Genomic DNA, 26,434 nt, shown 5'->3' on the forward strand with positions numbered 1-26,434 from the left:
CCCTCCTTTTGTTGTATTTGTAGATTTTGTAGCTCAGCAAGCTAAAATCAGAAATGACCCTAGTTTTGATTTTACTCTGTCGTGTACCACTGCCCCCGGTGTCAAACCCAGTAGGACACCCGTGGCAGTCCACAAAACTAACATTGTCTCCTCAGGTCCTGCTCACAAAGAGAGTAAGCATCCTCCAGAAGAGAACAAACCCCAGGATATCAGTAAACAGTGTCCTCTACACCGGAAACCACATCCTCTACTAAAATGCAGAGCCTTCAGGGAGAAGTCTCTAGAGGATCGCAAAGGCTTCCTCAAGGAACACAACATCTGCTTCAAATGCTGTGCTGCAACATCGCACATGGCCAGGAACTGCGAAGCTAGTGTGAAGTGTGCAGAATGTGACAGCACGGATCACAATACAGCCTTACACCCTGGACCACCTACACAAGTGTTGCCGCAAGCAGAAGAACACGATGGAAAACAGAAGAACACTGATGAAGACACCACGGTGGTTACCTCTCAATGTACGGAGATCTGTAAAGGACTCACAGGAGGAAGGTCCTGTTCGAAAATCTGCCTTGTCAGAGTCTACCCAGCAGGCCGTAGGGACAAAGCAATTAAGGTCTATGCGATCTTGGACGACCAGAGCAACAGATCTCTTGCCAAGTCCATCTTCTTCAGCAGTTTCAACATTGCGGGCCCCGGTTCTCCCTACTCCTTGAAGACATGTTCAGGCACCGTTGAGACGGCGGGGAGGAAGGCAACCGGATACAAGGTGGAATCCATAGATGGCCAGACCTGCCTATCATTACCTACCATACTGGAGTGCAACCAGATTCCTGACAACAGGTCCGAGATACCTTCACCAGAGGTAGCAGCTCATCACCCCCATCTGAAGCGTATAGCTCACCTGATTCCAGAACTGGACTCAGAAGCTCCAATAGCCTTACTCCTTGGAAGAGACATGCTACGTGTGCATAAGGCTAGAGAGTCCATTAACGGCTCCCAGAACGCTCCATATGCGCAGAGACTTGACCTAGGATGGGTCGTAATAGGAGATGTCTGTCTAGGAGGAGCACACAAGCCAGCCTCAGTCAACAGTATGCTCACCAACACACTAGAAAATGGACATCCGTCTTTCTTCCGACCATGTCACAACAGTCTGTTGGTAAAGGAATTACCAAGCAGTACTCCTCTGCCATGTCCTTTCGCAGTTCCTTCCAACGAAGACCACGCTTGTGAGGGCGAACAAGACCACATAGGCTGTACAGTCTTCCACAGGACCAAAGAGGACAACAAAACAGCAATGTCCATAGAAGACAGGATGTTCTTGGATATCATGGACCAAGAAATAACCAAAGACAAGTCGAACAGCTGGGTGGCACCCTTACCATTCCGACCACGGAGACAACGCCTACCCAACAACAGGGAACAGGTCTACAGTCGATTTGTCTCCCTCAGACACAAGCTCAAGAAGTCTCTCGAGGCCTTGACCGATCGTCATGTGAACCGACCATACGCTCCTGTGCCATCCACAGAAGTCAAGTCTCAAAGACTTTGTATCTTCTGCGATGCATCAGTCAAAGCAATCGCAGCAGTAGTATACCTTAAAACCACCGATGTGAATGAACAGATCCATATTGGTTTCGTCATGAGTCGGACAAAACTGGCGCCACTCCGTGAACACACGATACCTAGACTGGAACTCTGTGCTGCCGTCCTTGCAGTAGAGCTGGCTGAACTTATCTCAGATGGAATGAATCAGGAGATCAAAGATGCAGAGTTCTACACTGACAGCAAGGTGGTACTAGGATACATCTGCAACGAAACACGACGCTTCTATGTCTACGTCAGCAACCGGGTATTGAGAATAAGAAGATCAACTCGCCCTGATCAGTGGCATTACGTATCTACTCATCACAATCCCGCCGACCATGCGACTAGATCCGTTGCACCAAGTCACCTTAAGGACACTACATGGTTCACAGGCCCTGCCTTCCTGTACCGAACAACATCCTACATCAGCAGGCCCGATACATTCGAACTGGTGGATCCAGATGTCGATGAAGACCTTCGTCCTCAAGTGTCAGCTCTTCATACAGTGGTTTCAGGACGTCACCTCGGATCTCATCGGTTCAGTAGATTCTCAACTTGGAACTCACTTGTTAGAGCCATCGCTTTTTTACTACACGTGACTCAGTTTTACAAGTCCGAATTACCAACAAATCAGAGATGCAGTAAAGGTTGGCATCACTGCAAGCATGCGTTTACTGCTCCCAACCTAGAGAAAGCCAAGATTACAATACTCCATGTTGTACAAAATGAAGCCTACAACAAGGAGATAGACAATCTCGACAAAGGACTACCCATTCCAAGAGACAGTGCGTTGAGGAAACTCGACCCGTTCATTGACAAAGATGGGCTGCTGAGAATAGGTGGCCGCATTCAAGAAGCTAAGGTAGAAGTCTCAGAGAAACACCCGGTAATAATTCCCGGACGTCATCATGTCACAACCTTGCTTATTCAACATCATCACATCTTGGTGAGACATCAAGGTCGTTTGTTTACCGAAGGGAGTCTACGAACGGCTGGACTATGGATAGTCGGAGCGAAGAGAAGCGTGAGCAAACTCATCTTCAACTGCGTTACGTGTCGCAAACTTCGTGGCATGTTTCAAAACCAGAAGATGGCTAATCTTCCACCTGACAGGCTCAGTACTGAACCCCCTTTCACCAACGTTGGACTGGATGTGTTCGGCCCCTGGTCCGTAGCTACAAGACGCACTAGGAAGGTCCATGCCGAAGCAAAGTGTTGGGCAGTTCTATTCACCTGTTTGTCTGTCAGAGCTGTTCATATCGAAGTAATAGAATCTATGGACACTTCAAGTTTCATAAATGCACTTCGACGCTTCATCGCTATCAGAGGCCCTGTGAAGCACATTCGTTCTGATAGAGGCACGAACTTTATTGGAGCAGCAAGAGAACTCCAAATCCCTTCCAATCTAGACATTACAAATGTAGAGAGGTACCTAGGTGAGCAAGGATGCACCTGGACCTTCAACCCGCCACACTCTTCGCACATGGGAGGCACCTGGGAAAGAATGATAGGAATCGCACGCAAGATTCTAGATTCTATCCTCTTGCAAGCAAACACCAGACTTACCCACGAAAGCTTGACTACGTTCTTGGCCGAAGTTACAGCTATCATGAATGCTAGGCCATTGACAGCTCTTTCTGGAGATTCTGGAGACTCAACAGTTCTTACTCCTGCCATGTTACTTACACAGAAAACCTGTGTCCCAGGAGCTCCACCTGGAGAATTCACCGAGAAAGACCTCTACAGAAGACAATGGAGGCAAGTACAAAACGTGTCCAATGCCTTTTGGGACAGATGGAGGAAACAATATCTCTCCACTCTGCAAACCAGAACAAAATGGCAGAAAGACCATCCAAACATCAGACTTGGCGATGTGGTACTTGTAAAGGACAGTCAATCACACCGAAATGAGTGGCCACTCGGCCTAGTCACCAAACCCTTTCCCAGCAAGGATGGGAGAGTACGCAAGGTAGAGGTCAGAGTGAGCAAGCTCGGAGAGAACAAACTGTTCACCAGACCAGTCACTGAACTTGTGTTGTTGTTATCCCCTCAGGAGTCCAATAGTGGCATTGGTTAACGCCAAGCGGGGAGTGTTCTGTCTTCTATTCATTAAATAGGATAAGGGTAATATCGTTTGTTGCCCACAAGAGGTCACTGTTGGCTTTCTTATGTTTTCCTCATACCTCTCTACAGTATTTCTGTGGTTTTGAGCCTGTTGCTTTAAGGAAAAGATACTTCCTTGGACTGCCCCTTTTTCCCTTCCCTTACTGAGTTGGAGACGCAGATGTCTTGATGCCTCCATAGGATTCAGAGGTGCTATGGTTGGCTCCAGTACCTTTTCTTCAATCGTTCCTCCTGACTAATGGATCCCGGTAGGAATCATTGTACTAGACTACATATTTGTGTTGGAATATGTGTACAGTTGTTATGTAGGCACTGTGAAGTGGCAGTGGATCTACTCAGATTGCATAGGCTGTGATACATGCAGAGCAGGTGTAGGGCAGCTTCAGCAGTGTAAATGTTGTGTTCAGTCATATGCATTGCTCTCTATGTTATGCAGATTCTGTAAATACCAGTACTACTATGTATGTCATTCTGTTATTTGTGATATGCCTGTACTGATATGGATTTGTATCTTTTGTTATAGTTTTTACCAATCAATCATCCATTTCTTATGATCATCCACCTATCCATCATCATTTAATAAATAAAGACTTAAAGGCAACACAGTCTGTTTATTGAAACAGTGGATGAAGGTTAGCTGTATGCCGGAGTCCACACAGCTCACACGTGGACGAAGGCAGAACAGTGTCTTTGTAGAAAAGGTGAACGGATGGACTCTACATGGCTGGTTCCCACTGTGAAGCATGGAGGAGGAGGAGTGATGGTGTGGGGGTGCTTTGCTGGTGACACTGTTGGGGATTTATTCAAAATTGAAGGCATACAGAACCAGCATGGCTACCACAGCATCTTGCAGCAGCGTGCTATTCCATCCGGTTTGCATTTAGTTGGACCATCATTTATTTCTCAACAGGACAATGACCCCAAACAGCTCCAGGCTGTGTAAGGGCTATTTGACTAAGAAGGGGAGTGATGGGGTGCTATGCCAGATGACCTGGTCTCCACAGTCACCAGACCTGAACCTAATCAAGATGGTTTGGGGTGAGCTGGACCACAGAGTGAAGGCAAAAGCGCCAACAAGTGCTAAGCATCTCTGGGAACTCCTTCAAGACTGTTGGAAAACCATTTCCGGTGACTACCTCTTGAAGCTCATCAAGAGAATGCCAAGAGTGTGCAAAGCAGTAATCAAAGCAAAAGGTGGCTACTTTGAAGAACGTAGAATATAAGACATATTTTCAGTTGTTTCACACTTTAAGTATTTCATTCCACATATTTTCATTCATAGTTTTGATGTCTTCAATGTGAATCTACAATTTTTAGTCATGAAAGTAAAGAAAACTCTTTGAATGAGAAGGTGTGTCCAAACTTTTGGTCTGAACTGTATATACACACTAGGGGGACCACAAAAAAACCTTTTCACTTCTCTGATTGTACTTTTCGTCTTTGAATGCATGTATTTGGGGCTAAAAATGATTTTTGTAATTGGGTTTCATTAAACATTTGGCACTGTTTGCCTTCTATAGCCTCTATCCATGCTGGCTGAAGAATGAGTTAACTTAGAATCTGTCAGTGAGCTCATTTGCATAAAATGACTATTTGCAAAAATGATTTCCACTCGTTTGACTTAAAGTAACCCCATTCACCTACAGCACAAAACTATCCTTAAGTCACCGTTTAGCCCGAGCCTTCAATATTGATAGAGGAGGACAATGTACATACTGGATCAATCACAGAAACACATGATGGTTCTGCTGGCAATGTTTGCTTGTTCCTGTCCCATCATGAAGCTGTGTACATGGGTTGGTGTGGAAGAGGAGTAACACAATATATATGGCCGATATAAAAAAAATAATTGACTTATATTGGGTACAGGGTCCAGGGTCAAGTTCTGGTCCTGAACCAAACTTTTAACTAAATTCTGGCTGAACTCTGTGAACCGGAACTTCCATGGGTCCGCTCATCCCTACTTATCACGTGACTTCCAATCCTAATGAGGATCTACACTTCCCAGGAGTCCACATTAACTTATTTTTGCATTGGTGGCTTACATGGATCTTCTTTTGCTTCCTCTGTATTCACTATGTGCCACTTGGCAGTTCCCAAAATACCTCTGTACTGTGCTTGCTCAACTGGAGCTAACATAATCGAGCAGATCAGGGAGAAAAAGAGACGCTGTAATGTCAGTACTAGCATAACTGAGCAGATCAGGAAAAGAAGGAGGAGCTGCAGTGTCAGTGCTAGCATAACGGAGCAGATCAGGAAAGAAGGAGGAGCTGCAGTGTCAGTGCTAGCATAACGGAGCAGATCAGGAAAGAAGGAGGAGCTGCAGTGTCAGTGCTAGCATAACGGAGCAGATCAGGAAAGAAGGAGGAGCTGCAGTGTCAGTGCTAGCATAACGGAGCAGATCAGGAAAAGAAGGAGGAGCTGCAGTGTCAGTGCTAGCATAACGGAGCAGATCAGGGAGAAAAAGAGAAGCTGTAATGTCAGTACTAGCATAACTGAGCAGATCAGGAAAAGAAGGAGGAGCTGCAGTGTCAGTGCTAGCATAACTGAGCAGATCAGGAAAAGAAGGAGAAGCTGTCGTGTCAGTGCTAGCATAACGGAGCAGATCAGGAAAGAAGGATGAGCTGCAGTGTCAGTGCTAGCATAACTGAGCAGATCAGGAAAAGAAGGAGAAGCTGTCGTGTCAGTGCTAGCATAACGGAGCAGATCAGGAAAGGAGGAGGAGCTGCAGTGTCAGTGCTAGCATAGCTGAAAAGATCAAGGAGAGAAGGAGGAGCTGTAGGGTCAGTGCTAGCATAGCTGAGTAGATCAGGAAAAGAAGGAGGAGCTGTAGTGTCAGTACTAGTATAGCCAGCAGATCAGGGAAAGAAAGAGGAATTATAGTGTCAGTTCAAGCAAACCTGAGCAGATCAGGGAGAGAAGGAGGAGCTGTAGTGTCATTGCAAGCTAAGTTGAGTAGATCAGAGAAAGAAGGAGAAGCTGAGTAGACAAGGGAGAGAAGGAGGAGCTGTAGAATCAGTACAAGCTAAGTTGAGTAGATCAGAGAGAGAAGGAGGAGCAGTAGTGTCTGTGTAAGCATAGCCGAACATATCATGGAAAGAAGGAGGAGCTGTAGTGTCAGTGCAAGCATAGCTGAGTAGATCAGGGAAAGATGGAGTAGCTGTAGTGTCAGAGAAAGCATAGCTGAGCCCATCAGGGAAAGAAGGAGGAGCTGTAGTGTCAGTACTAGCATAGTTGAGTAGATCAGGGAAAGATGGAGGAGCTGTAGTGACAGAGAAAGCATAGCTGAGCACATCAGGGAAAGAAGGAGGAGCTGTAGTGTCAGTGCAAGCATAGCTGAGTAGATCAGGGAAAGATGGAGGAGCTGTAGTGTCAGTACTAGCATAGCTGAGCCCATCAGGGAAAGAAGGAGGAGCTGTAGTGTCAGTACTAGCATAGCTGAGCTGCTTAGGAAGAGATGTAGAAGCTGTCAATTTCATGCTGCTTTAGAATGTTCTGAACACACCCCTGTGCTATTTTAAGCACAGACTCAACTCGTATGCTGTATACATGGGATGCCCATGCTTCTGGAGATCTAGAATAGAAGCGCTATAAATAGAAAGGGGTGACAAAGTGTCCATGATCGACCTCTTACATAGAACCACAGAAGGACATAAATAGGGGAAACTAGGTAAATGCACAGGCAGTAGAAGGAATTTTTTGTTTTTACGGCCTGCAATTGAAAAATGTATTGTACATGTGAGTTTAATAACATCAGTCATGCATGTGATTGTGGAACTACCTGCAGAAGACACATTTAGCTAATGTCCCATAATGTCTGCAAGGAAACACCACAATCTGCTGGCCAAAAGAAATAAGAGCAGAAGATAATGCCAGGAAACAGGAACTAACCAGTAAAGTGTGTGTTTACCCGAGGGAAGAATTTAGAGGAGACACTGGGTCAGGTGACAGTTGTGTCGAAGTTGCAAAATATAAAAGGCCTGGCCGGGCTGAGTAGGGGAGGAGTTGGCACGAAAACTTGTTTCAGGAAAGTCATATGGCAAGTGAAGCGGGCTGACAGCTGCCATTGCCATAAAAGTATCCGAGAGCAGTCAGATCTTGGAGGGAACCTCAGGAAAATACAGTACCAGAGCTGAGAGGAAAAGTGACCTAAACTGAAAGGAAGATCTGGGACCTGAGCTGAGAATTAGATTGGTGACCTAAACTAAGTAGAGGCCCCTGACCTGCATCAATAGAAGACCCTGACCCGTGCCAGTAAAAGATTGTAACCTGCATCAATAGAAGACCCTGTCCCATGGCAGTAGAAGATTTTGAGCTGCAACAATAGAAGACCCTTACCTGTGCCTGTAGAAGATCGTGACCTGCATCAATAGAAGACCCTGACCCATGCCAGTAGAAGATCGCGACCTGCATCAATAGAAGACCCTGACCCGCACCAGTAGAAGATCGTGACCTGCGCCAGTAGAAACCTGTTACCAAATGCCAACTCCTAAAGTAACTTGAAGACCAAATATGAAAAACCAGACTTAGACAGTCAAGTACCAAAGACAAAACACTGATCACCAAATACTGAGGATCAACCACTGCTCCTAAAGGAGAACCTGAGTGTAGCGGGACATTGCTTACTGTATTGAGTAGGAACTGAGGCCACGCTTCAGAGCATGACGGCAGCCAGGCAGTATTGAGTGGGAAGATATCATCCCCTTGGACTTGTGGCCCTCCTGACGTTTCCCAGCTAGAGGGATCTAGAGTATGTTCACTCAGACGGTGACCGTTAGTGATAAGTGTCCTGTGTCTCTGATTGATCCTATGTGCAGCACTCTGATTTACCACTGTTAGTTGTGCCAGAACACTATTTATCATATAGAATACGCTATTAGTTCAGGCACCACCGTGTTGCCTTCTCCGGCGCTGTTGCATCCTCGTGACCTGTCCTCTTCAGACCCCTATAACTCCAGGTGGCCTCTTCTACATCTGTATATCATAAAGACGCTCTTCAGAAGTGTTATCTTTTACAAAGTGTATTTAAAGTTTGCCCTTTAAAGATAAGTTCTTTCTGCGGATGTTATATAATGTATGGACGCCCAGCTCCTCTCCTGTCTAGTAGTTATTATTATTATACAGAGGATATTGTTGTTGTCAGTCGTAACCTTTGCCGAATCCTACAGCTTGTTTCCCGTGTTTGTAGATAGAAAGCTATGAATATGTACGATAAATGATTCATAAAATCGCCCTCTTAAAGGGACCTGAAAACTGGAAATTAATGATTATATTAAACATAAGGTATGGGTGTCTTTACAGATCTTTATTATCCTCTTTTACGCCTGTTTTTTTGTTTTGCGCCAAATTATTCTTACAAGTTTGCACCTTTATTTAAGTCTACGATAGACTCATTTGTCAGCTTTGGTGAGCTTGTATTTTGTAGCCAACAATGGATTTTAGATTTTATTTACGGATGATTTATTATTTGCAACTTTTTAAAAATTCACCATTTTTTGGGCGCAAAAGTCATCCAGTCCCCACCTGGAGTGATATTTTGTAGGGCAGAAAATTTTTGGTGAATGTTAACATTGCATGCAACATCAAGTGAGTTTTTGCTTTAAAAAGGCACAAAAATATAAAAATAATTTTTTAATTTTGTGCAAAATTCACGAACCAGCGATATTTTGAACAATCTGGCAGGAGAAATGGCAACAAACAGCACAAGGCAAAAAAGAAAAGTGACTTAAAAAAAACCCTACATGGTAAATCTGGCCCAAAGGGTTTGGTTTCCTGCTGATTAGTTCCATCTCTGACTAGTAACTAACTAATGTCCCACCACTAAGCCTTTGTTCTACTACACACAGGACAGTGGGGGGAGGCTCCTGCTGCAGTCAGTTGTGTTAAAGGCCAGTGAAGTGGAGGAGCAGGAGGACATGTTTGAGATCCTGAGACCCACAGAGATTTCTTCATATATTTCTCAGTTTTAAATGTAAACATTTTAAGGTTTTTTTTAACAGTATTGTATATAAATGTGGATTTTATATATAGTTTAGGTGTAACGTTTGTGGCTGGTGTAGAGGCAGTGAGTGGGAGTAGTGGACCATCTGGACCACAGGGGGGACCCAGGCTTACCCTTTAGTAGAAGGAGCTTAACTTAGCATCCACCAAGCGGCGTACGCCAGGTACCACTGCCAGAGCAATTACTGTGACTATGGCAGCTGACCCCCAGGACAAGAGACGGACTCAGGTACATATATAGATGTAGGGCGGTACAGGCGGGATGACTTAAGGCCACTTTACACGCTGCGATATCGGTATTGATATCACTAGCGTGCATACCCGCCCCATCGGTTGTGCGTCACGGGCAAATTGCTGCCCATGGCACACAATATTGCTTACACCCGTCACACATATTTACCTTCCCTGCTACATCGCTGTGGCCGGCAAACCGCCTCCTTTCTAAGAGGGGTGGTTCGTGCGGCGTCACAGCGACGTCACACGGCATCCGTCGAATAGAAGTGGAGGGGCGGAGATGAGCCGGCGGAATATCCCGCCCACCTACTTCCTTCCTCATTGCGGACGGCCGCAGGTACGATGCAGTTCCTCGTTCCTGCGGTGTCACACAGAGCGATGTGTGCTGCCTTGGGAACGACAAACAACCTGCGTCCTCCAAGACCAACGATAATCGGGAAAGGAACGATGCGTCAACGATCAACGATAAGGTGAGTAATTTTGATCGTTAATGGTCGTTCCTGCATTTCACATGCAACAACGTCGCTAACGAGGCCGGATGTGCGTCACGAATTCCGTGACCCCAACGACATCTCGTTAGCGATGGGAAGGCAGGTACAGGTGTCGGACACAGCGATAACAGGACAGGAGCAGGGGAATTGACAGCTAACTAGCTATCAAACTAAAAACTGACTAACTAAAGGCATTGCACAGGCACCTCCCCTAATGGGAGGGTGCCTTAAATACATAGTGCCTCTCAACAGCTTTAGGAGGCAGGCCGCTGTGCGCGCGACTGAAGCGCATTTCTCAGAAGACTGTGCGGTGTGCACAGACCCCGGGGAGAGGAGAGGACAGCAGCACACTGGGATGGCCGGGGGAGTGCAGGGGAGGACGCAACCCAGCTGGGGCGGTGAGTAATCAGTGTCCCTGCAGGGATGTCAGCGCTACATTAGGTCCATACTAAACATTGCCAAATTTGTAATATCTACTATAAGTGCCTAAATGCTTGCCTTAGTAACAGAAAGGTCTTTTAGTCCCCCTTAGAGATTAGAAACAGGAAGAAAATTCTACTTTTCCACCTCCTGTAACTACACTTCAGGCAGAATGTATTTCTCAAGAGGATTCCGCCTGGAACTCAACTGAGAAAAAGGTGCAAAGTTGCTGAAAAAATTAGCTTAATGCACAGTAATGTGAAAAATATATTGCTGTGCGCACATTGAGTCTTACATCTCTTCAGAAACCTTGAAGTGGTCAAAAGAAGTTATATATTTATTCTTCGGTGGCTTTATTTGGAAACCGCCTGCTCTATAAATGTCCTAATTTTAGGAAAATCACTGCCAGCATTTTCCATTAGTGTCCATTAGCCTTGGAAAACTCAGGGGTTCCCGTCTTGAAGATGCTGTGTGCACGGTAGGGAAGCAGGAGATAAAGTCCTGGATGGAAGGTATGTGTCACGGAGGTGGCTGACCTCAGTGATGGAGATCCAGGAATAGAGCGTTCCAGTAACAACCAGGTTACTGAGAAGGGTTTTTAACTCCATCACACAACTGTTTTTTGTTTTTTAATTTACCATGTTCACTACATGGTAAAACTGACCTGGCAGTATGCTTCCGCAAGTTAGTACGAGTACGCAGATATCAAACAGGTATATTTGTTATAGTTAAGTAGTGAAAAAAAAATCATAAATTTGTTCCAAAAAATGTTTGCTTTTGTCACCATTTTGTGAGATCCGTAATGTTTTAATTTTTTGGGATCTGGGCTCAATGACAGCTTATTTTTTGCGCCCATAGCTGATGTTTTTACTGATACCATTTTGGTGTTGATACAATGTTTTAATTGCCTTTTACTGCATTTTATTGCAATGTTGCAGTGACCTAAAAAACATAATTCTGGTGTTTTTGTTTTTTTTTCTCGTTAAGCCGTTTAACAATCTCAGGTTAATTTATCTTATATTTTTATATTTATATTATTCTTATATTTTAAAGACAGGACAATTTTGAATGCGTTGATACAAAATATGCATTTTTTGTGTATTTTTTTTAGTTTTAGTGTTCAAAATTGGGGAGATTTGCTTTTTTGGGCTTTATTAAATTATTTATTCTATACACAGCAGTGTATAAGCACTGCTGTGTATAGCAAAAATCACAATCTCCTATGAACATCGGCCACCCCTCCGGCTGGCATTCACGGGAGGATCGTGATGACAGGCACAGGGGGGGTCATCGGCTGACCCTTGCTCTCATGACAATCCATCGGCGCCCCACAATCACACGACAGCCGCGCCGGTGGATGTATGTTATATGCCGCTGTCTTTGATGGACAGCAGCATTTAACAGTTTAACAGCCATGGGCACTTGATGCGGGGAAGTTGCAAGGAAATATGTGGGCTCAGCATGTGAGCCTGTATCAAAGGCAGGGACATGGCTGATGACGTAAATATACGTCATTCGTCACAAAGGGGTTATTGGATAAGATTTTGGGTCCAGGATTTAGGAGTAACCAAAAGAGCTTGGGTGGGAAAAATTGCTCCCATACATTCCAGTTCCAGGCTTGCAGGTCCTATATAAGGCAACTGGGTTGGTTAAGGTGTTTGTATAGCAAAAATCACAATCTCCTATGAACAGCGGCCACTCCTCAGGCCGGCATTCACAGGAGGATCACGAGGACAGGCACCGGGGTCATCAGTTGACCCCCGACTCTCATGACAACCCATTGGTGTCATGTCATCAAATGACAGCTGCACTGATGGGCACATGTTATATGCCGCTGTCAATAATAGACAGCAGCATATAACAGTTTAACAGCCGCGGGTCGATCCAAGGTGGATCCAAACTATTAGAGGCACTTGATGATGGGAAAGTGCAGGGAAATATGTGGGCTCAGCGTGTGAGCCTGTATCAAAGGCTGGGACACGGCTGATGATGTAAATAAATGTCATTGGTCTTGAAGGTCATTATTGGACCAGATTTTGGGTCCGGAATTTAGGAGAAACTAAAAGAGCTTGGGCGGGAAAATTCGTTCCCATACATTCCAGTTCCGAGCTTGCAGATCCTACATAAGGCAGCTCGGTTGGCTCACGTGTTTGTAGTGTTGGAGAGGAAAGGACCTTTAATTGTGGATTTGCAGTGCATAAGGATAGGTAGTGCCTAAACTGCTCTGTGGATGAGAGCATGCTACTTTATTGTTCCTACCCTGAGAAAAGAAAAAAAAAAAAAGACTGATGGCACATCCTACCTTTTTAATGTGAACACAAAAATGGGCAGTTTTATGTGAGCCCAACAGCCAATGGTAAGGTGACCTCTTTTTATTGGCCATTTTTGTGTGCCAGGTATCTCAATTTTCACATGTTTTTCATAGCAGTAATTCATGTCTATATTCCCATATTTATTGTTCCATGTATCTTAGCACTACAGAGTGCAGCTGTCTTCTTTTTGTCACCCTGAGAAAAGGACTTTTTTGTTGTTGCTGATAAAAAGTTGTTTGCTTCATACTAAAAGTTTATGCAAGAAAAGTAAACTTTATCTTGTTTGAAACTTGAGCCTATGGGCTTGGTCTACAGAACCCAATCCCCCCCAGCTTCGCCATCTTTGGAAAAACTGCCAGCCACTAAAATTCGCAAAATGTTTCCGCATCTTTGCATTGTGCAAAAAATGTGCAACTTTTCCAACAGTTTTCTAGCACAGAAGCTTCAATTAATCAGCCCCTATATGATTATCTGGGTAAATCATTGTTAAAGCTAGAATTTAAAAAATTCTCAAACGTGAAAAAAAATTGAATCGCTTATTCATGATTTGTATTGTGTTTTTAACTTAATTATATATTTTTCTAAGAAAAAATCCAATAAAATCTAATCTTAGGAGTGGAACAATATGTACAGGAAAAAAAATATATAATTTCCACTTTACTGACTGGGATAACGCCAGAAAGAGCCTTGAATTTATAGCCCTTCGGAATAAAAACCCATCTGTGGCTGAGAGGTGTTTAATCAAACTTTGTGGCAAGGAGAGAAAGAAGCTTTTGGGCTGTGGCCAGACGTACATTCAGGTTCACATGGCACGCTGATGGCCAGCTCCGATTTGATTTTTCTTTCAGAAGAAAACACCTACTTCATCTTTCACTCATATTCCGGCCATCATTGGTACATGCTGATTTGCATTTGATTGTGAAATAAATCAGCAGTTTGTGTAAATTTATACAATTCCTATTAATTTGCATCTCATGTAACCCGATTAACGATTACAGGCAGTAAAATTACATCCTAAACAGTCATAGTGTAATCCCCACCGGCTGCTGCCAGCAGCCGGCAGAGATCTGCGCACATGTCAGTTGATTTGTACAGCTAACATGTGTGCCTCACAGGCACAAGTGGATCCACATTCCACCCATGCCTGTTAATCCCTTAATTGGCGCTGGCAAAATGTGACAGAGCCATTTTAATCCCTGTCATGGTAACTCTTTACTTACCCGGCTTCATCGGTGTTACAGTGACATGATCACTGTGAGCCGAAGGTTGTCATGGCAGAACAGGATCATGTGATGACTCCTGTAGCTAGCATGAGTCACTTCCTGTTTCACTTGGCCGACTGCTGCCAGTGACAAGAGGTGAGTGTTTCTGGTGATCACACCTGTGTAGCTGTGATCATCAGAAATTAATGAGCAATCAGACTGCTGATCCTTATAGTCCCCTATGGGAACTAGTAAAATAATAAAAAAAATAAAAAACAAGTTTTAAAAAATTAAAACACAAACTGAAAAACCTAAAAGTTCAAATCACCCCCTTTCGCCCCATTGAAAATTAAAGGGTTAAAAAAATTGGAAAATACACACATATTTGGTATTGCCGCGTTCAAAAATGCCCGATCTATCAAAATATAAAATCAATTAATCTGATCGGTAAACTGCATAGCGGCAACAAAATCCAAACGCCAATAGTATGTTTTTTGGCCGCCACAAATTTTGTGCAAAATGCAATAACAGGCAATCAAAACGTAGCATCTGTGCACAAATAGTACCATGAAAAACGTCAGTTCAAGATGCAAAAAATAAGCCATCACTGAGCCATAGATCCTGAAAAATGAGAACGCTATGGGTCTCAGAAAATGGCGCAAAAGGCGATTTTCCGTTTTTCATTTTCGTTTTTTCTTCCCCTTCTTCAGAGAGCCGTAACTTTTTTACTTTTCCATAAATTATGCCATATGAGGGCTTATTTTTTTAAATAAGGGGAAAAAAAATCCAAGTGCGATGAAAGAGCAAAAAAAATGCAACAGCACATTAGTTTTGGGGGTCTTTTATTCACCATGTTCTCTATACGGTAAAACTGATGTGTGGGTGTGATGCCTCAGGTCGGTATGAGTTCGTAGACACCAAACATGTATAGGTTTACTGTTAACTAAGAGGTTTAAAAAAATTCTAAATTTTGTCCAAAAAAAGAATAGTGCTTTTTGCGCTATTATCTGAGATGCATAGCGTTCTCATTTTTCGGGATCTGGGGCTCAGTGATGACTTAGTATTTGCACCTCGAGCTGATGTTTTTAATTATACCATTTTTGTGCAGATTTTACTATTTGATCGCCTGTTATTGCATTTTAAAAAAATATCCAGTGACCAAAAAAGTCATTTTGGCCATTTCTGAATACAGCTATTCCAAATATGTGTATATTTTTATTTTTTTAACTGTTTTATTTTCAATGAGGTGAATGAGGGGTGATTTAAACTTTTTGTTCTTTTTTATGTTTTCATATTTTTAAAAACTTTATTTTTTTACATATTTTTTTATTTTACTAATCTTCATAGGGGGACTTTATCACTGCAGTGCCTGTTCGCCTGTTCATTTCTGCTGATCACAGTAGCATCGCTCTGATTAGCAGAAATGCAGTGTTCCTGTGAGTGCCCACATGCTGTCGGCTCTCACAGGAAGTTCATCATGGTAGCATCAGGGGTCATCAGCTGACTTCGCGCTACCATGGCAACACTTTAGCACCCCGTGATCACGTTTGAGGCTGCCGATGGCGGCAGAGAACAATGTGATCCCCGCCGCAGCCGTTTAAATAGTGCTGTCAGTATTTTACAGCATGATCTAGGGGTTAACAAGCTTTGGTGGATCTTTGATCCACCCGCGCCTGTTAACCACACATGTCTGCTGATCAGATCAGCAAACTTGTGCATGGATTACCGTGGGCTCACCAGTAGAGCCCATGGTAATTGCAGGAATCTGAACAATGATGTACTAGTGGTTAAAAACTAAAATAACTGACAAAGAGGAGGAGGAGGGGGATGCAGCTGCAGTAATAGAGTTTTTTTGACAAGTTTTTGAAGCACATTGGCTTAAAAAGTCTGAATAATCGCTGAAGAATACTTTAAAGACTCCTCCTATTCTTTTCTATTGTAAAACTTCTTGGCTGTTCATATGTTTATTCATTCGAGTCTTTTTTTGCTGAGATTTTTGAGCAGAAACTCCAAATTTTTGAGGAGGAGGATTTGATGAGCTTCCACCCACTTGCTTTGACCACACAACAACTTTTTCAGGTTGATTTTGCCACGGAACCCCAAATGTTAAAAAAATTAATCTACGCATTTCTTCGTGAAAAGGTCTTGCTCTGTACTTGTGTTTGGAACGTCTTGGAAGTTTCTAAAAATGCAAAACGGTTAAAATATAGAACTCGTCCATTCTTCAGCCACTTTCTGCTCTTAAGACGCTCTGTACTTCACAATGCAAGTCAAGGGGAAAGCTCCAAATAATGGCGAGAAAATGACCGGACACTTTTTGGAGAGTTTTGCCATCTTTTTTGTTTAAAAAAATAAACAAGCAAAACCTTGGCAGTTTCTTAATTATTTAATAGAGTGAAAAAACATCAATGAGAAATTAACAGTAAAAAAGACAAAAAAACTAAGAAAACCCTAAGAAAAAAAAAGTTAGTTGAAAAGAATATTCGAAATATGTTCACGGGAAACGATAGAAAAAAACACAAAAGAAGCTTCAAGAAAGAAAGCTGAAGACGAGAATTTCTGAAAGCTTCTTCTACTTGAGAAACTTGTTGGGTTTGCCCGAGTTTAAAAGACATTGCGAGCTCATAGTCAGTTTTTGCTCCAAAATCTCGGCTGAAAGCCTCGGTGTGTACATACTCTAGGGCTATACGCTCATGAAGGGTTTTTTTCAAGCCTAGGAAAAGATCCTCAAAAAATCATCATCCACATCAATGTAAAATAGACATTACTCCGCACAAGTTCCGTATTTTGTTACTTCTACAGACAGCTTCAGGGTTTGGAAACCGTTCGGTTGGAAGGTTTGGAAACCGTTGATTCTGAAACCACCCACTTTTTATAGTTGAAAACATAGGGAAAAAATGCCGGTTGCAAGACCCCAAGCGAAGCCGCGTCAGGAAAAATAACACCAGCTCTGCCATGGGAATTATGACATTGTGTTCACAAAGCCGAACCTTCTATTTCCGAGACCTTATGGTATAAGGAGGAAGGAGGAGCAGCGATGGGGGGGACAAATAAATTGACGCAAACTAGTTAGAACCCATATATTTTGCAGGAAAGAGTATTTACAAAAGACATCAGGGGTGTAACAATCGTGGTCGCAGGCCCGTGTGGAAGGGAGGCCCGTGAACACATGATTCAGCTTGATGTACTTCCTTGGACGCACGTTCGGCTGAAGTGTATTGTTGTGCAGAGACATACCAGGTCCATGCACTGCAATACAACCTGCTGGCCCATCAGAGCTGACATTTGCGTGCCTGTAACTAGGGCAGCGAAATCAGGTGCTGCCCATCACTTGTACGCGGAAGTCATTGCTAGCTTTAGAAGAAGATGGTGAGTGCTGGGGAAAAGTAGGGAAGGTGAATAGTAGAATCATTTTTTTTCTTATGCATTAAAAACCAGTAGATAAACTAGAAAAGAGAAGCGCTGATAGGGTTTTACCAGATAAAACAAACGGTTAGCAAATGGTAAATGCACTCACCGATTGAGGTTGTGAGAGGTCACAACCACCACAGATAGCATGAGATAATGGCAGCTGCAGCGGCCCCACGTGTTTCAGACTTCAAAGTGGAGAGGGAGAAGGGGTTAAACCCGCGCAATCCGCCAGTAATCCAGAAGGAGATGTTGATAAATTAAACAATCTTTTATTCCATGGGTCTACGCGTTTCAAGGTCTAAGACCTCTTCTTCAGGACCAGTAAATCAACACTGCATGTACAGAGAGATGAACCCTTTTATACATATGGTATCTACAAAGTACCGCCTCCCGGCACTTTGACAAAAGTTAGAGAAAAAAAAAAAAAAGAGACCTCTGCATGCATGATGCAGCACTTTCTGCAGACATAACAAAACTCTGTTAAATGTTCATAGACTGGTCATCATAATAGTTTACATGAAAATTAAACAATAATTGGATGAAAAATCAAGAAAAAAGAAATAAGAAATGAGAGGAATAGTATGAAAAAATGTCAATTTTCAGGACAAGAACTCCAAAGTAGCAGTCCCTAATTATAAGGTTAAAGTCGACTTTTAGTGGTGAACGCCACCAGTGATTTATATATCTGTGTACCCATAAATATGTAACACAGGTAAATTATATTGACATCTAGGTGAAAGAAGAAAAAAATATATATATAAATATATGTATGGCAAAACATATTTTATAGAAAAAACTATAAAAAGTAATAGATAATAAATAATGAAAAAATAAAATGCTGTGATATGTTGAATAAAAATTGTAAAGGAATTTTTTGCCCAGGAATAAAAATATAAATATAAAATTGTAAAAAAGTGATGTGAATCTTTATTATTTGTATTGTGGGTTAAAAAGCTTTTAAAATAGTCACTCCAAACAGTTAGGAGGAGGAGGACATATTTGTATTCATTATTCCTGGAGAGGCCCAAGCAAAAAAGGACTCTAGGTTATTATCGGGCATAAGCGTGGAAAAAGCATCTATACGCATGCTCCTGAACCTGCCATGAGGACACACAGAGTAGCGGTACGGAGTAAATGCCAGAACTGAGACCGTGGGAACAAAACTAAAGCACCTGCGCCAGGGGTAAACCTGGTTCAAAGGGCCATGTGTATGTTTCAGAAACAAGAAAAGAGAGATACTGACAGATCATACACAGATTAGTACAACAGTGAAACATATTACTTTCTTACAATGGATGTGTCTGCCCTCTATTCAAATATAGACCATGATTTGGGATTACATTGTTTTTCACAGTTTGTGAAAAAAGATACCAGATTACACCCTCTGCAAAAAAAAATTGTACTTGAAGGGATGTGTTTTATATTGAAAAATAATTACTTCACTTTCCTAGATGTACTGTACCAGCAGATCCTTGGGACCGCGATGGGCAGTAAAATCGCACCAACTTATGCTAATTTGTTCATGGGCATCTTTGAATCTGTTTTTATCGAACAATCTGAATATCAGAGCAACATTGTACTTTACAAGAGATACATTGATGACTTATTTATAATTTGGGATAATAAGGATGATAATATATCGGATTTCATTTCGCATATAAAAGAGAATAATTGGGGTTTGTCCTTCTCCTCTGTTATTAATAAGGATACAATAGATTTTCTTGACCTTACAATATCACACAAGGAGAACAAGATTATTACAAAAACCTTTTTTAAAAAAGTGGATACAAACGGCTATATACATTTTAATAGCGGCCACTATAATAAGTGGCTCTTGAATATTCCTATTAACCAATACCGAAGAATTAGAAAAAATTGTACACTGGATGGATGATGATTTTAAGATACAAGCTGGTGTTTTATATGACCGTTTTACTGAAAAGACTTACCCCAAAAAACTTTTAACACGTCCTTTTAAAGAAACCAAGCATATGAGACAGGATGATCTGATTTTAACCTCTAAAAAGATGTTCCCGCATAGTGGTCCTTCTGATTTTAGCTCTAATTTTATCACCACTTTTAGCCATGACAACGCTGTTATTAAAAAGACCCTTACTAAGCACTGGGAGATCCTTTTGGGGGACCCTGTGCTTAAAAACATCCTTCCACCTTTTCCAGGCATTACTTTCAGGAGAGCCCCCACCATTAGGAATATTGTGGCACCCAGTAGGCTGAGATTCCCTATCAATTGTAACAAAAGGGAATGCTCAATCGGAGTCTCAAAGTGTTTTAGTAAAAACTGTCTATGCTGCACATCCATTGCGCATAAAAGAAAGACATTTGGTCCAGCAGAAGAACCAGAAAAATACACTATTAAGGGACACCTCACATGCCACTCTGATTTTGTTGTCTATCTTATTGATTGTGTATGTGGAAAAAAAATATGTAGGGAGAACCAGACAGCCCCTACATAATAGATTAAATTCCCACAGACACAATATCAAGAAAGGGTTCCTTTTGCATGGTCTGTCCCGACATTGCACGTTAATACATGGTAAAAAGGCAGACATCACTATAACACCAATTGAACAAATCCCTAACAATACTCCTAACAGAATTGAGGCTCTAAATAAAAAAGAGACATTCTGGATTTATAGATTAAATACACTAAAACCGATAGGACTTAATGAAGTGACAGACCTCTTCTACTGATTTTGTATTAAAAAATTTTGAGATGATCATCCTGCCTCTTTTTATCTTATCCTTATTATCCCTTTTATATGTTTTTATAGTTTTTATGGATCTGTGTATTTAATTCTATCATTACATTGTGATCAGTTTTTTATGTATGTGAGAATTTTAGTTTTCAATTTTTATCATGGTCTGGTGCTCTTGCGGCAAAAGGGTTTTAATGATTTCTATACACTGTTGTACTAATCTGTGTATGATCTGTCAGTATCTCTCTTTTCTTGTTTCTGAAACATACACATGGCCCTTTGAACCAGGTTTACCCATGGCGCAGGTGCTTTAGTTTTGTTCCCACGGTCTCAGTTCTGGCATTTACTCCGTACCGCTACTCTGTGTGTCCTCATGGCAGGTTCAGGCGCATGCGTATAGATGCTTTTTCCACGCTTATGCCCGATAATAACCTAGAGTCCTTTTTTGCTTGGGCCTCTCCAGGAATAATGAATACAAATATGTCCTCCTCCTCCTAACTGTTTGGAGTGACTATTTTAAAAGCTTTTTAACCCACAATACAAATAATAAAGATTCACATCACTTTTTTACAATTTTATATTTATATTTTTATTCCTGGGCAAAAAATTCCTTTACAATTTTTATTCAACATATCACAGCATTTTATTTTTTCATTATTTATTATCTATTACTTTTTATAGTTTTTTCTATAAAATATGTTTTGCCATACATATATTTATATATATATTTTTTTCTTCTTTCACCTAGATGTCAATATAATTTACCTGTGTTACATATTTATGGGTACACAGATGTATAAATCACTGGTGGCGTTCACCACTAAAAGTCGACTTTAACCTTATAATTAGGGACTGCTACTTTGGAGTTCTTGTCCCGAAAATTGACATTTTTTCATACTATTCCTCTCATTTCTTATTTCTTTTTTCTTGATTTTTCATCCAATTATTGTTTAATTTTCATGTAAACTATTATGATGACCAGTCTATGAACATTTAACAGAGTTTTGTTATGTCTGCAGAAATTGCTGCATCATGCATGCAGAGGTCTCTTTTTTTTTTTTTCTCTGACTTTTTTCAAAGTGCCGGGAGGCAGTACTTTGTAGATACCATATGTATAAAAGGGTTCATCTCTCTGTACATGCAGTGTTGATTTACTGGTCCTGAAGAAGAGGTCTTAGACCTTGAAACGCGTAGACCCATGGAATAAAAGATTGTTTAATTTATCAACATCTCCTTCTGGATTACTGGCGGATTGCGCGGGTTTAACCCCTTCTCCCTCTCCACTTTGAAGCATTAAAAACCAGAACAGGAGACATATATGTACTAGGCTAGGGACACATATACCAGGTTTGGCCCACGATGGGGGACATATATACACCAGCATGGGTAACATATACACAAGGATGGGCCCAGGGTGGGGAACATATATAACAAGATGGAGGACATAAATATACCAGGATGGGAAACATATATACAATGATGGGCCCAGGATGGGTGATATATATCAGGAAGGGGCCCAGGATGGTAAACATATATACCAGGATAGGTCCAAAATGGAAAACATATATACCAGGATAGGGAACCTGTACATCAGAATGGGTCCAAGATCAGGAATATATATACCAGGAACATACACAGGATGGTAAACATATATATTAGGATGGGCCCAGGATGAGGAACATATATACCAGGAAGGTGCCCAGGATGGTAAACATATATATTAGGATGGGCCTAGGATGAAGAACATTTAAACAAGGAAGTTGCCCAGGATGGTAAACATATATACCGGGAAGGGTCCAGGATGGAGAACATATACACCAAGATGGGCCAATGATGGGAAACATATATATCAGAATGAGTAACATACTGTATGTACCAAGATGGGGACAAATATACCAAAATGGTCCTATAATGGGGGACATATTAACCAGGAGGGGCCAAGATGGGGAATATATATACCAGGATAGGCCCAAGATGGGAGAACATATACCAGGATGAGTAACATATATACCAGGATGGCCCCAGGAGGGAGAACATATATACCAGGATGTTGACATATATACCAGGATGGGCCCAGGATAGAGAACATGTACACCAGGATGGATAACGTATATACCAGGATGGGAGACATTTATACCAAGATGGGCCCAGGATGAGGAACATATATACCAGGATGGGCCCAGAATGGTGAGCATGTACACCAGGATGGGGACAAATATATCAGGATGGGAGACATTTATACCCGGATGGGCACAGGATGGAGAACATATATACCTGGATGTGGACATATATACTAGGATAGGTTTAGGATGGGGAACATGTACACCAGGATGGGGACACATACCAGGATAGGCAATGGATGAGATGCAAATACTGCAGGATCCACCATTGATATTGGCTGAGAAAGGGCTCTAGCTATAAGGGGTGAAGAAGCAGCCGTCTCACTGGACCCTTGAGGATTAAAAGGGCCAGAGGACCCCCTCAGCCCACCCAGATCCACTGCATCTCTTTGCAGAATTCTTCCCTCGTGGACTTTGTCAATATGTGATCTACATAGATAGTCAATATTAAAAGCTTTCTACAAGAACATCTCGAGGTGTAATTGGTATCACCTTGGCATTTCATGAATGATGTTATATTACTTTATATATTACAGTCCTGGATGTTCATATGTTTACTGGAGTCTGGAAATCCAGATGATTAGATGCCGACATTCCCACTTGCAGCATAACACAATATAGAAAGCTCCAGCTGAATAACTAACAAGACATTGACCTTTTAAGCAAGAACTCGTGTATAATGAAAGATCATAACGCATAGGTAACAGCGTGTACCGTCGCTTTAACTGGAAACCTTATTTGTTGTAAGATTGTCGTATCGTTCTAAACTGTAGTAATCTTTAAGATTTCAAAAATGTGGAATTTTTAACAAAATTGGAGTAATTTTTGCAATGTAGATAGTCTCTGTCTCTCTCCGTCTCTGTCTGTCTGTCTGTCTCTCTGTCTCCAGTCTCTGTCTGTCTGTGTCTCTCCCAGGCTCTGTCTGTCTGTCTCTTACCCTGTCTGTCTCATTCCCTGTCTGTCTCTGTCTCTTTCCCTGTCTCTTTCCTTGTCTCTGTCTCTTTCCCTGACTCTTTCCTTGTCTCTGTCTCTTTCCCTGTCTGTCTGTTTGTCTCTCTGTCTGTCTCTTTACCTGTCTGTCTCCCTCTCTCTGTCTCCCCACAGACACCTTATTACCTCACACATAAGCTTCTTATACTAACAATTTATTTTGTTCCTATATCAATCACTCACAGCTGCTATTAATAACCTATAGCTCGCAGCTCCATTGACTTTAATGGAGGCAGGTTTTTTGGAGAGTAACTGTAAAGCACGGGGTTAAATTTTCCTGTCAAAACATAGTCTATGACGTTCCCTGAGTCACATGAGATGTCTGTGCAAACTTTCATGATTGTAAATGCGATGGTGCGGATTCCTTTAGCAGACATACACACACACATACACACACACACACACACACACACACACATACATACATACATACACACACACATACACATACACACACACATACATACATACTGTACATACATATATATGCACACACACACATACATACATACACACACACATACACACACATACATACATACACACACACACACACACACATACTGCACATACATACATACATACACATACATACATACTGTACATACATACATATGCACACACACACACACATACATACACACACACACACACACACATACATACATACACACACACGCACGCACACACACACACACACACACACACACTCACTCACTCACTCAGCTTTATATATTAGATATTTACTGGGTGAAATAAGCATTGAACAAGTCACCAATTTCCTAAGTAAATCTATTTCTAAAGGTGCTATTGACATGAATATCTCACCAGATGTCAGTATCGACCAATCCAATCCATACAGGCAAATAAATCAAACCATAGATGTCCATAAATTAAACTTCTGTGTAATAATGATGAATGACACAGGGAAAAAGTTTTGAACACGCTCACTGAAATGTAGTAAATACTCAGTACAAAGCCTTTGTTGGTGATGAAGCTTCAAGATGCCTCCTTTATGGAGAAACTAGTCTCCTGCATTGCTCAGGTGGGATTTTGGCCCATTCTTCCACACAAACACTGTTCAATCCCTGAAAATCCCGGTGGTTTCTCCTATGAACTCCGAGCTTCACCTCCTTCTATACATTTTCTATTGGATTCGGCTCGGCCATTCTAGCAGCTTTTCTTTCTCTGAACCAATTGAGAGTTTCCTCGGCTGTGTGTTTGGGATCATTGTCTTTGTGAAATGTTCTCCCTCGTTTCTTCTTCATCATCATGGTAGACGGCAACAAATTTTTTTCACAAATGACTCTGTGCATTTGTCTATTTATCCTTCCTTTAATTGTAAGAAGTTTGCCAGTGCCGTCTGCTGAAAAACAGCCCCACACCATGATGTTCCCACCTCCAAACTTCACTGTTGTTGGTGTTTTAGGGGTGATAAATAGTTCATTTTATATCTTTAAATTCATTGGAGCGACGAAAACCAATAAATGGATTCTGTCAGCAAGATTTTGCTATTTAATCTGAGAACAGTTTATCATAGGGGCAAAGAGACTAATTCCAGGGATGTTGCACTTGCTCGGCAGCTTGTTGTAGTTTCAATACAATCAGTGTTTTATCAGTAGGAGATTATCACTGCCTGACTAGATCTCATATGTAAGCTAATCTGTGTAACCCCCGCCCCCAGCACTCATTGGAAGCTTGCTGTCAATGTAAACAGGAACCTACCAATCACTGGTATGCGTGGAGTTATACAGAGCTCAGCATTCTGACCACTGATACATTGACAGCAGAGAAAACAGGGATTCAATCAAAACTACAGCTGAAATTCCAGTAAGTGATACAACGCTGTAATCAGGCTCTCATCTCCACATCGTGCAGTTCATAGATTCATAGGAAAAACCTTCTGACAGACTCTTTTTTAGGCAGACATATCCTGTAAGGGAAAGCTGAACATAGAAATGCACGAAAAAAAAAATGGTTGAGCAGTTATCTTCTTTGTCTCATATGACAATTAAAATTGTTAAGTTCATACATAAATCTTTTTTGTGTCTCCCAGGTAGATCAGTCAGGTTAACCTCGTTATCACTGTCTTGTGTGTGACTATAACACAACTTTCTGCAGCAGGAGCCTCCCCTCTCTGCTCTGTTTGCAGTAAATCATTACATTTTTAATCCACATACCTTAGCCATTCGATGTCATGGAGAATAGGGCGAGTAGGGGATTGGTTCTCCTAGACTGTCCCTCAAACTAGAGGAGCCCTAGCTATCTCTTATCTCAGAGTTACCTTTGAAGGTGAGGATGTCTGAGTCGCCAACCTAACCCTGCCCCTGACCAACCCAGACCTTATAGCCCCCAACCCCTGGGGAGGGCTGGGGCAGGAGTGTGATAAAACCAACAGAGATAGACAAAGAGGGGAAACCAAAACTCTGTCTCACAGCTCGCTCACACACAGGTGTAAGATAAAAAGAGGTAAGGAGGAAACAACAAGATTACTAGAGAACTTCACAACAACTCCATGCACCACGCAATATAATCACCAGCAGGACTGGGACACAACAGCACACAGATCAACACAGCAAAGCTATAGTTGGCATGGGAAGACAGATTCAACCATCTTAAAAATGCGGGTAGTAAATGTAATAGGTTTCCAACAACATCTCATCCCAGAGGTAACCAGCAGGCTAGCAGAGTTTAAAGGGAACCTTTCACCAGATTTGGCAACTATAAGCAGTGGCCACCACCAGTGGGCTCTTATATACAGCATTCTAACATGTTGTATATAAGAGCCCAGGCCACTGTGTAGAACATAAAAAAACACTTTATAAT

The 26,434-nt window shown here is 41.9% G+C and overlaps 1 protein-coding gene across 2 annotated transcripts in view; it reads right to left on the bottom strand.

Annotated features, from left to right (window-relative positions):
- Window positions 1-26,434, bottom strand: part of MDGA2 (MAM domain containing glycosylphosphatidylinositol anchor 2) — a 798,087-nt gene that overhangs the window by 413,783 nt on the left and 357,870 nt on the right. The gene's annotated exons all lie outside the window — the stretch shown is intronic.

This window comes from Anomaloglossus baeobatrachus, chromosome 12, assembly GCF_048569485.1.
Source record: "Anomaloglossus baeobatrachus isolate aAnoBae1 chromosome 12, aAnoBae1.hap1, whole genome shotgun sequence".
NCBI lineage: Eukaryota > Metazoa > Chordata > Amphibia > Anura > Aromobatidae > Anomaloglossus > Anomaloglossus baeobatrachus.